Source organism: Arvicola amphibius, chromosome 13, assembly GCF_903992535.2.
Source record: "Arvicola amphibius chromosome 13, mArvAmp1.2, whole genome shotgun sequence".
NCBI lineage: Eukaryota > Metazoa > Chordata > Mammalia > Rodentia > Cricetidae > Arvicola > Arvicola amphibius.
This window is the reverse complement of record NC_052059.1, coordinates 35,921,916-35,934,106: the sequence shown is the minus strand read 5'-3', so window position 1 is coordinate 35,934,106 and position 12,191 is coordinate 35,921,916.

Sequence of the window (12,191 nt, the reverse complement as noted above, 5' to 3'; positions counted from 1 at the left end):
AGTTTCCCTTCCCCACCAGCCAGACATCCTTTGCAGTTGTTATTTGAAAGAGAAAATGGACTTTTCTGTTTTCTTATTTGTCAAAGGGGAAGATGAGGAGGGAGGGGAAAGATGCTCGGTTTTCACTTCTCAGAGCACCCTAGATGTGTGTGCATTCGTTATTAAATGTACTTAATTATAGGCCATTCGGAGCTGTTCCCAGGCCCTCATTAGAGCCAGGAGGTAAGACTCACTGCACTGTGTGCCCGCGGGGTATGCACTGAAAGACATCTAACCCGAATCTCTCTTGCAAGCACATGAAACGCTGACAAGGTTCATTGTTAGCCCTGAGCAGCCAGGAGGAATGAGCGCCGTGAATAGCCACAGTATATGATGTGTGTTCCCCCTGGAATCCTTTGTGCCCCCAGTAAGATGACCTCATCGCAGATGGGGTGACTTGAGCGCAGCCACAGAAGTGGGTCAGAGCGGGAGGATTTGAAGGGGCGTCAGAGGGGAGAATGAATCACTGGATTCTCTACCCCCTTCCTTGGGAACCCTTTGGAGGAGGAGCGGTCCATCAGCACAGGAGGGTTTTCTCCAAAGCAACCCCGAGGCTTTATAGGCCATCGGAAGTGGCTTCTAAACACAGCCTGGCCAGAGAGTCCACCTCCCCTGCACCTGGCTCCTTCCTGGGCCTGTCAGGTCAGCCAAAGTGAAATTCCTCCTGAGCCCAGCACAGAAATGCAGAGTGGGGGAAACGGGGAACAGCTGCTTTATCCTTGCTCTGCATTCACTGCCAACAAATGCAGTTAGAAGAGAAATCCGCTGAATTCTAAGCCAGTCTCCCCTACATGGGCGACCCGTCCTGAAACCTCATCTCTGGTGTCACCACCATCCACTCGCCCACTTTAAAATCCAGCCAGTAATACATACCGTGTAAAAATCCTTAGCTGGACAGGGATTGTCATAAAGATCTCACCTACTGCCTTGATCTTCCCTAACATCTGCTCTGGCAAAACTACTAAAATTCCAGTCTGAGAGTAGAGGGAATTTATAACTCTAGTTAGAACTGGTCTGTAAAGAGGGTCTTGACCCTGCCTGATTGGCTATTAACTTCCTGCGTGAACTCAAGCTAGTCTTTCTGGGCCTCGTTTGAGTTAAATCGATGGCTTAAAATGTTTGGAGAAAATGATTACTAAAACTACAGCTCTATGTTCCAGTTGCTCGTTTACATAGTGAGGTGACTTGTTCCAGCCTCCGTGTGAGAGCCACAGCACTGCAGTATAATCTGTCGCCAGAACCCCGCACGTATTTAGCAAGGGCAGCCTGTCTCCCAGCACACAGGATTTGGGCGCCCGCATACCTGCCCTTCCACAGTATGGCTAGCTGAATATTCCCTTACACCAGCGTCAGTAAAATCATACAAAAGGATCTCTCCCTCAACATGTAAGAGCTCGGCTGTTGCATCAAACTTCGCACAGTCAGAGTGCATATCTGCACAACAGAAGTCAGAAGGGATCAGGGACTGGAAGGCTTGGTGTCTGAGCTGAACAATGCTTGTGTGTGCACACGTGTGTATTGAATGCTACAGTCTGCTCCAGAGGTGGAGCATGCTTGCCTAACACTTCAAGTTGAGAAGGATTGTATACTCTTTGGAAACTGAGCGCTGTCTGAGGCTTCCACCTCCAAACGCAGGCTGTCTATCCGCGCACACGGCCTTCCAAGTGCCAGCGTTCCATAACCCTGTCGCATTTGTGGTATTTGCCATTCAGAACAAAGTACAGCACTCTTTTAAAGTGACTCAGATCTCAGGAGTGGTGAGAACATGACATTCAGCTTCAAGAAATCTTATCAAGGGGATAAGGTTGTTCCTTTGAAAGGCTGTCCCTCCCCTGTGGCCCACAGGCACCAGACGCAGCTTTGGTGGAAGTATTTGGGAGTGGCCAGAGAGTGTGCCAATAGACTCAGCCTCCGAAGATGGCGATGTGGCTATGGAAGAGTCTCGGATTATAAGGACGTATTATAGCTAAAGGCAGATGGAGCACTAATAATAATGGCATTGGCCTGGAACGGAAACAGCTGCTTGGACAGCTTCGGCCTCACTTCCTATGGGTGATTCTCACAGAGCCTGAGGAACCTAGGGGGCTGTGCATTCAAACCAGGGTGCCTAGACTCTAGAAATACATGTGCATGCGTGTGCGTACACACACACACACACACAGAGAGGCAGATAAGTGGGGTTAGTTAATATAGGTACTAGACTGAATGATAATGTTGCTTATTGTGGAGTTGACAGAGAAGGCATCTCCATTGGCTTCCTTTAGTGTTCTGAGACTTTTGAACAACTCCGTTCAAGGCTGATGGAATAAACAAGCTCATCAATTACAGGCTCTCACACAAAGATGCAGTACCGAATGTGGGATGCCAGAACTAAAGAATCTTTCTCTCTGTGACCTTTCCTGGAGACCGGAAGAGACACAACAGCCTCAGCGGCAGAGGCAGAGGGCTCTAACAGCTCCTCGAACTGCCTGAAAGCAGACATTCAGTTGCTTGGCTGGGGTACAGCTCCCCACAGCTGGCCTGGCTCTGCCCCAGCATCTGAAGTCTATCCTCAGAGTGGCGTATCTCAGCAAGAGGGGATGGATGCTCTCATAAGACCAGTCTCCCTGCACAGCCATCCATCAGACATTTCTTGAAATCTTTCATCTGCATGCTCTCCTCTAGCGTGGGGTGAACTGAAGACCAGGGGGACTGTGATTGGGGCGAGGACAGAAAAGGGTGTATTAGTTATTTTATGTCATGGTGGCCAAAATCCCAGACAGAAACAGCTTAACAAAGGAAAGGTGTATCTGGACTTGTGGTTCCAGGGGGTTTCAGTCCATCGTGATGGGTCAGTCAGACTATGGTCCCAGGACAGTGTGGCAGACCAGGAAGCAGAGGCACAGCAGGAGGCAGGCAGAACCTTGAAAGGCTCATGCCTTACAACCCACTTCCTTCAGGACAAATTCCATTGTCATGAGGGGTATGGAAATGACTTTCTAAATCTACATTTATCTGTATCTGGTGGGGGTAAGGACAGGGAAAGAGGTCGCTGACTAAGGAAGAGAAAAAAGGAAAGGAGAAATTGACCATCTTTGCATCTTGTATCCATGTGTATTTGCAGGGGGAGGGTTGTAGGCCCGAACTCAATGTAAGGTGTCTTTCTTCATTGCTCCCTTCTGTGGCTTTTGAAGCAGGGTCTCTCACTGGAACTGGCGCTCAGATTAGCTGGACCGTGGCCAGTCATCACCAGTCCCTACCGCCAATACTGGGTTTATACAGATGTGCCACCATGTCTGGCTTTCCACATGGCTGCTGGGGTGACTCATGTCCTCACATCTGCACACCACCCACTAGGCCTCTTCCACAACCCAGGAGCTATTTAGGTTTTTAAGCTGATGTAAATTTTTTGGAGACATCTGATATCTTAATTGCTAAGAAACTGTCGTAAAATCATGTTTTGTAAAGGCTGGCTCCAGAAACTTCCTAGTATATCAGATACAACAGCAGATGCCTGATACCCAAGGCAGGAGAATCATGATTGAAGGTAAGCTCAGGCTGTGTAGTGAGTTCCAGGTCAGCCTGAACTGTGAGGTAAACCACTGTCTCAGCAAAACAGCAACCACACTTACTAAACAGGAGCAAGTGGCAGACTATTCTCAAAACATATATACTTGTATGAAAATGTCTTTATGTAACATGGCACCATCTACAATGGATATACACAATGAGAATTTAAAATACAAAGCCCGAGGTATTCCATGTGGAGGAGGCCCCCTTGAAGCATACTGTTTCCGTTCACAGGACAGGAGAAGTATACTATAATGTTAACAGACTCAGGTAACAGTTAAAGACTGATTCGGCCCAGTCTTTACCAGGCCCAGTCTTTCTACAAGATCTCCATGGCTCACAGGGCCAATGTATCCAAAGGGGCTCACATGGGCCCTGCTTCTGCAAGGAAAGTGACTTTGCATAAAGGTGGTGGCCACTTAGAGAGCATCCATGCCTGGTTGCTGGCCCAGCACCATCCTGGCTTCCCACATCCATGCACTAGGGACCAATGTCATGCTTTGTTTCTCTGTTTCTCTTCTCTAGAGAGAAGACAATCCTCTGAGAGTCTTGCTCTGTGGAAAGACCACTGATGCCCCAGGGGCAAGGGCCATTTGATTTTAGGCTCATAGCGGAAGGTAACCTGGTGGGTGAGAGTCTCTGATCAATTTTGTAAGGTGACCACGACATCCTGATCAAACACCCAGAGCTAGGTCAGAGCCCAGAATGGCCTCTTTCCCAGCATGAATGATGTGAAGGACCAAAACCAAGTTGTAGAAGGGGTGAGGGTGTCAGGACAGGTGACTGAGGTCACCCAGCAGGAGCGGTGAGGGTGTGGGGACAGGTGACTGAGGTCACCCAGCAAGAGGGATGAGGGTGTAGGGACAGGTGACTGAGGTCACCAGGCTCCTGGGATTTGACATCCCTCTAGGACCATGTTAGCGCATTCTCTGCATTTATGATGATAAAGTAACTGTCCCTCAAGAGCTAATGACCTGTCCCTGGGAAGGGTCAAATTGACTGTGTTAGTAGTGGTTCCAGGCAGTCTGTATTTTGTGCACAGGCCTCCTTAGGAGGCTAAGAGCATTGGATACTCGTAAAGACTATCACATCAAGACCATCTCAGATGAGCTCCCAGCTGTTCTCTTCCCTCAACCCTAGAGGGGAGCCCTTGACTCACATAGCTGTTATTCACACAGTCTGCAAACAACTGGCTCATTAGTCAAATACTTCTGATAGTAACTGAGGGATATTAGAAGGCTAAGCCCAAGATGCCATCCATGTCTGCACAGATAGGGAACATGCGAAAAGGTAGCATCATTATTAAAATAACATACTAACCCCTGCCTAGTCCTTCCCTTGTGCTGGATGCTTCTTAAGCACTTCATGACTCCCTTAAACCCAAATGTTAATGAAACAGGTGCTTACAACCTCATCCTAATGAAAACCTCTTCTCTCGGCTTGCTGTCTGGAGACTGAAGCAGTTATCATACCCAGAAAATCTTAAGAGTAGGCCATGGTTTCCATCTCCAAAATCTGATGTCATTCCTCTGGGGACTCAGGTGAGCCCCCCTTCCTGGAAACTCATAATGCCTTGGCAGTCTCCCGGCACCCTTCTCCAAGATAGCTGGGGAAGTGTGGCAGTCATGCACTCTTTGGTAAGTGTTGGCGATCCACACCACCCTACACTCTGGGCTCAGAAGATGGCACGGATGGATGCAGTCCTAATGGCAGAACCTGGATGTCATGAGTCTTTATGCCCTCCAGATCCATAAGTTGGGATCCTACTCCTACTGTAATCAATTATATTGGGAATCAGGGCCTTTGGGGACTGATTAGGACATGAAGGTAGAACTATCAGGAATGGGATTGCTGCCTGCGTTTTCTTTAAGCCTATAACAGAATACTACAGGTAATCATTAATAAAGCACAATTTTTCTTTCCTCACAATTCTGGGGCCTTAAAAGTCCAAGCTCAAGATGGTAATGTCTGTTGTGAGCCTTCTGGCTGCCCCCAGCCATGGCAGAAGGGCAAGGGAGCCTGTATGGAGCTGAATTTAATCTTTTTATCAGAAACACATTGTCTCAATAATTAATGCACTCCATGACAATCAACCCAGTCTCTTGAGGACAGACCCTCATGATAATCTCTTATGAAAGTCCCAGCTCTTAATCTTATTACAGTGATTATTAAATTTCAACATGAGGTTTGGAAAAGACAGCCCAACTGGAACAAGACCGTCCCTTTACTACCAGCTGCAGAGATAGGACACGTCATCTAGAAAGCATGATGCTCGACAGCGCTTGACCCCAGCCTCCATGGTCTGGCCCAGTCAGGGCAGTCATGGGTATACAGCATGCTCTCTCATAAAGGCAGGTGCTACGTCTTGTTTGTCTTTGGCTTGACCCTGAGAAGGCTATGAATGTATTTTTAGTGAGTGGATAGCTGTGGGATGAGGAGGTGTCGTGATTCTGAGAGGCAGAAATTGTGCTGGCCCTGGAATAAAAAAATAAGATTTGGATGAAGCAGGAAGATTGAGAGAATCCCTGAGGAAGACAGCCAAGAGGAGAGTCTGAGAGAAGTCTGGTCTTAGCGTGCTCTCAAAGGCAGGTGGACATTACAGTTCTCCCGCTCTGGGTGCCACTCCCTAGCCAAGAATCTCTAAGCAGCCTTCCCAAAGACTCCAGTCCACGCCTCTGGACTACCCTCAGCAGAGCAAGCCTTTGGACTGCCTCATGCTGGGGCTCTTTTGTTCTGCTTACATTTCAGTTTCAAAAATAAGTGGAGAACTTTCTTCCCCAAGATTATAAGTTAAATTGGTGATGAAAGGGTCCGTGCTGTACAGAAGGAGCCCTTGGCGAAGAGCTTGCACATTTGCAAGTCTTTTGGAGAAAAATGGCTTACTCTATGGCAAAAAAAAAAGAAGGAAAGAAAGATGGGAGGGAGAAGGGGGGAAGATTAGTGGGAAAGCTCAGCTTTTGTGAAACTTCCCGGGACTCCTTGACTGGGTCATCATGGCTGCCAAATGTTTTCTCCATCCACACATCCCAATAAGCCTCCAAACTCATAAATCTCTAGAAGACTTAGAAACAATATTTACTTCACTTATATTCTGATGTGGGATTCCCCTCCGTGTACTCTGAATATGTTTTCTATACCATTGGTTAATAAAGAAGCTGTTTCGGCCAATGGCCTTGCAGAATAAAGTCAGGTGGGAAATCCGAACAGAGATATATAGAGAGAGTAGGAAGAGTCAAAGAGACACCATGTAGCTGCCAAAGGTGAAGGACGCTGGAAACTTACCGGTAGGCACTGAGAGATGAGCTGAAGAGGACAAAAGACTTCAGGGAAAGCATATTCCTGGGACTTTTATTAAGACCCATCACCAGGTGGTGGTGGCACATACCTTCAATCCTGGCACTTGGGAGGCAGAGGCAGGTGAATCTCTGTGAGTTCGAATCCAGCCTGGTATACAAGATCTAGTTCCAGGACAGGCACCAAAGCTACACAGAGAAACCTTGTCCCAAAAAAAAAAAAAAAAAGACCCATGATAAGATAACAGTCAGGAAGCAAAAGTGGAGTACCACATTTAGCCCAAGCAATGCTATCTATCATATATTCCCTAGTGGCTCCACAGGCCACCCCATATGCTGCCATGGAAAAGCTGAGGAACCACCTGGAAATGGTTTCGACCGAGAGAAAACAGAGCACAAACTTAAGACTTCATGGTGACAGAATCAGAGGTGGTTGGGTCACTTTGAGATGAATGTATGTCCAGGTCAGACACTTGTGATATCAGACACCCAGCTTACCCTGATATCAGATACCCAAAGCACCCTCAAAAGAAACCATTCTTCTATGAGGTCCCGAGACAGTTCCCAGGGACCGTGTTGCCTAGCAAGGCTTAGAAGCCTTAACACATGTCCTTAAGTTGATAGGCACTGAATTCAATTCACAACTCTTATGTAATAAGTAGTTTCCCTAACATTTTTTGTTGAAACACCATAACATCCATTCTTTTAGAGTATACAATACAGTGCTTTAATATATATTCAAAAAATTATGAAAACATCACCATTGTCTAATTCCAGAATATTCTTATTATCTCCAATGGAAACTCCATACTGCCTGGGAATCACTTTCCATTTCTCCTCCCGATACCTGGCACCACAGGCCTAACTGTCTGAGGATTTTCCTGTCTGGACACTTCATATAAATGATTTCATACAACACAAACTGCTTTCATCTACTGTAATGTTTTCAGATCATTCAGGTTGTATTTATTATTTTTTATGGTCAAGTAACATTTAATTGTTCAAAGGTATCAGTTTTTGTTTATCCATTCTTACAGAGATGGATCTTTGGCTAATTCAAAGAACGTCTGTGTGTAAGTTTATGCAAACATGTGTTTTCAGTTATCTCAGGTTAGAAGTGGGAGAGGAATTTCTGGGATAGATGATGGCTCTGGTTTAATGTTTTCAGGAACTATCCAACTGTTTTCCAAAGGAGTTGTACTGCCCTACGTTCCCACCAGAGATAGGTGGCTTCAGTCCCTTTGACCCTTGTCAACAAGTAAAAAAGTATGTTACTTTGAAGAAGTTTTGCTTTTATTTCCATAGGAAATGAGAGGCTGTGGATTCATTCTGGGTTAAGAAAAATAAAGTTTGATCAAGGAAGACCCCCTAAAAATCTTCAATGGGAACAAATGGCCCAGATGGTCCAATGTTTAGAGCACCTCTGTTGCAGTTTCCTCTGAGTTTTACATCTAGAACAGCCTCAAGACTGCTGGCCAAGATGATCAATCCTCACAGAATGTTCCATTCAGGACTTGAACATAATCCTAAATTTTCTTTAGGTTCCCATAAGATTATCAGCACCCCCAATCAGCAGGAAGTAGCCTGGAAAACTGCACGCACATTCCCCAAAAATATATATTATAGGTGTTTGTCTGTTTAGAATGTTACAAGTTGTTATTGACAATGGTTAGGAAAAAAGCTAAACAAAGGAGATTAGATTCAGAGTTCTCATTTTGAAAAGAAAAAAATGGGGAAGTACTATGGGATAATGCTCTTGTACCCTGAAAAGATTTGTCATGCTTGTTGGTTTAATAAAACACTTATTAGGCAGTATCCAGACAGGAAGTATATGCAGGGCAACCAAACTAGGAGAATTCTGGGAAGAGTAATGGCTTCAGTCTGCAGTCACCACCCAGATGCAAAGGAAGCAAGATGAAAATGCTGTACTGAGGAAAGGTACCAAGCCATGTGACTAAACATAGATAAAAATTATGGGTTAATTTAAAAGTTGTAGAAACTAGCTAATAATAAGCCTGAGCTAATAGGCCAAACAGTTTATAATTAATATAAGCTCTGTCTATTTCTTTGGGACTGAATGGCTGTGGGATCAGGTGGGACAGAAATCTCCATTTACAGAGTGTCAGTTGGAAGAATTGATCAAATAATTGCCATAAACTTCTGCATGGGGCTTCTATGCACATTACCTGAAGGCACCCAAGACCATTGTCCCAGTGTGCCACCCATGCCCTGCACTAAACTTGGCCTTACCTTCTAGTTGATTCTATATCACTCTTCCCTCTGCAGAAAATGACTTCTATTCTCTCCCCAGGCTCACCCCCTGGCCTTCAAGGCCCACACATCCCAACAGAAGACTTCCCACGAGTCTCTGTGGCTACTGCCTTGCTTTAGGAAGTCAGAAAATATCTACTAAGCATTTGCTATGTTGTAGGCACGATCTTGGCTTTCTCTTTAAGGAACACACATTCTAGTGGCAAAAGCTAGTAAATAGGCAGGTCAACAGATATAGTCATGACAAGCCCCCAGAATGAAATAAAGAGGGTCAGGTTTGGACTGAGGGCCATTGTTTTAAATAAGGTACACAGGGAGGCCCCTAAAAAGATGGTTGATGGAGCTGTGGAGATGACTCTGTCAGTAAAGTATCCGCCACAGAAGCATGGGGATTTCCCAGACCCACATGAAAAGCCAGGCTCTCGATGTGCCCTGGGGGTGGCCAGGGCAGGGGATGGGAGCAGGTGGGTCCCGTGAAGTTCACTGTCCAGCCAGCCCAGCCAAATCGGTGAACTTCAGCTTCAGTGAGAGATCATTTCTCAAACAGTAAAGTCTGGCAGCTATCAAGGAAGGAATCTCTGAGAAGAGTGATCTACTCTCAAAGAGTCGCTTGGGTGGCTAGCTTAAGAGTATGCTTTGGACCCACTCTATAAAAGGGAGACCATGCCTCCTGTACTGGAAACCTAACCAGCTCCCCAAGGCTAGTGAAGTCATGGATCACGGGGGAGAATCTACAACCACCACTTTACTAAACCAGCATAATGCCTAACTACATCCTAAATGCTTGTTCTTATAACCACAGGTAAGTGCGATCCTCACCCCTCATCAAGGAGACTTTTTTTTTGCAACAGACAGAAACCATTACAGAAAACCACAACCAACCAAAATGCGTAATTGTAGAGCCCAGTCCTATCAGAGACAGCTACAACTCCCACAACTAGGACTCGGGGCACGATATAGAGGAGGGGGCAGAAAAGCTGTAAGAGCCAGAGGATCCGGGACTTTCCTGTAAGGTTGTGTCTCCCCAGTAACGTCAGACAACCATAACATCCATCAACACGACTGAACATGAGCTAAACAAGGAGAGCCGCAACAGACATGCTGAAGTGGATGGGGCGAGAGATGTGGGCAGAGACCACGAGTCCGCAACCCTACACCAAGAGCTAGAGGACCAAAAGAATTTTAAGTCTGGAGAAATAGTCTTCCCGGGCAAGAGCACGTCAATTGGTTACCAAATGGTCAGCCCGTAAATACAAGTAACATGATACAGACTAAGCAGATTGTATTTATGTGTTTAGGAATAAATATGTACATATAAATTGTGTGTGTGTGTAACTTTGAAGGAGAACAAGAGTCTATGGGAGAGTTTAGGAAGAGGAAAGGGAAGTGGGAAATGATAGAATTCTAGTTTCAAAAAAATGAAATAATTAAAAAAAAAAACCACCAAGCTTTGGAAAGCCAAGGTTGGCTTAAGACATTTGGTTAACAGGACGTCAATAACTTGGGCCTAAGAAGGTAGCAGTCAGGCCGGGATCTAGGTCATTTGCTAATGGAGTAGGTTGCTGTGCGTAAGAGAAGCACCAATGGAAGATGACTCCAGACTTTGGACGCTCAGAGTTGCTGTCATGTATAGGGGGAGGGGCGATCAGGAAGCACAGGGTGTGGTTTAAGCCCCTATCTCCTCCAAGACCCACTCCTTCACCTCACAGCACGAGCTGTGGCCACAGAGGTTTCCTGAGGCATCTCCAAAATAGCTGCAGGTTTCCTTGCTCTCTATGGTTGGGGGCCAGAAGTGCCTTGGCCTTCTCTGGATAGTCATCTCTGCAGCCACACTAAAGAACTGGGAACTGCAAGAGCTTTACAAACCTTAGTGGTGACCAGAAACCACACCCCGAGCAGACCCCAGGCTGTGAGGCTAAGTTGGACAGGACTGGTGGGGACAAGGAAGGGGCACTAGAGAAGGAACACCAGACCCTGTCAAGGTCATTAGAAGCATGTTAGAACACACGGGTGCTTCTGTCAGGCCACTCGACCAGATCATGCAGCCAAGACAGGTCTGGTGGACTTTTTTTGCTTTTCCTTCATTTTCTTCCTTGTGGAGTTGTAATCTATGGCTCTTTTTAGCATTGAAATGAGTTGATGCAAGGACTAGAGAGTTAACAGTGCATACTGTCCCCACAGACAACAAGGACTAGAGAGTTAACAGTGCACACTGTCCCCACAGACAACAAGGACTAGAGAGTTAACAGTGCACACTGTCCCCACAGACAACAAGGACTAGAGAGTTAACAGTGCACACTGTCCCCACAGACAACAAGGACTAGAGAGTTAACAGTGCACACTGTCCCCACAGAGGATCAGAGCTCAGTTCCCAGCATCCATGTTGGGCAGTTCACCTCCAGGAGATCCAGTGCTTTCTTCTGGCCCCATTGGGCACCCACACTCCTGGCCACACAGCCATGCACATAACTAAAAATAAAGTCAGTCCTTAAACAAAAAACATTTACGAAAACAACCACCACTTGACAACTATGATGTGGGATGTCCTTCTGTATGTGTGTGGCTCTTATTGGTTAGTGAATAAAGCTGCTTTGGCCTATGGCAGGGCAGAATAAAACCAGGCTAAAAGAGATACATAGAGAGAGTAGGCGGAGTTAGGGAGACACCGTGTAGCTGCCAAAGGAGAAAGACACCCACTGGAACCTTACCGGTAGGCCACAGCCTCATGGTGATACACAGATAATAGAAATGGGTTGATAATTTAAGATGTAAGAGCTAGCTAGAAATATACATAAACCATTGGCCAAAGAGTGTTGGAATTAATATAGTTTCTGTGTGATTATTCTGGTCCGGGTGGCCGGGAAATGAACAAGCAGCTACTTTTACAACACTACATAAACTGTATTCATGACGGTGAAGTTGTAATGGCTCACATGTTATTTTGCCAGTGTCTTCAGTCTCTAAAACTGAAGCCCCATCTCAGTAGGCTATAGCACAATGAAAACACAAAGACAGAAATTGGGGTTCAAACTGAAGGTC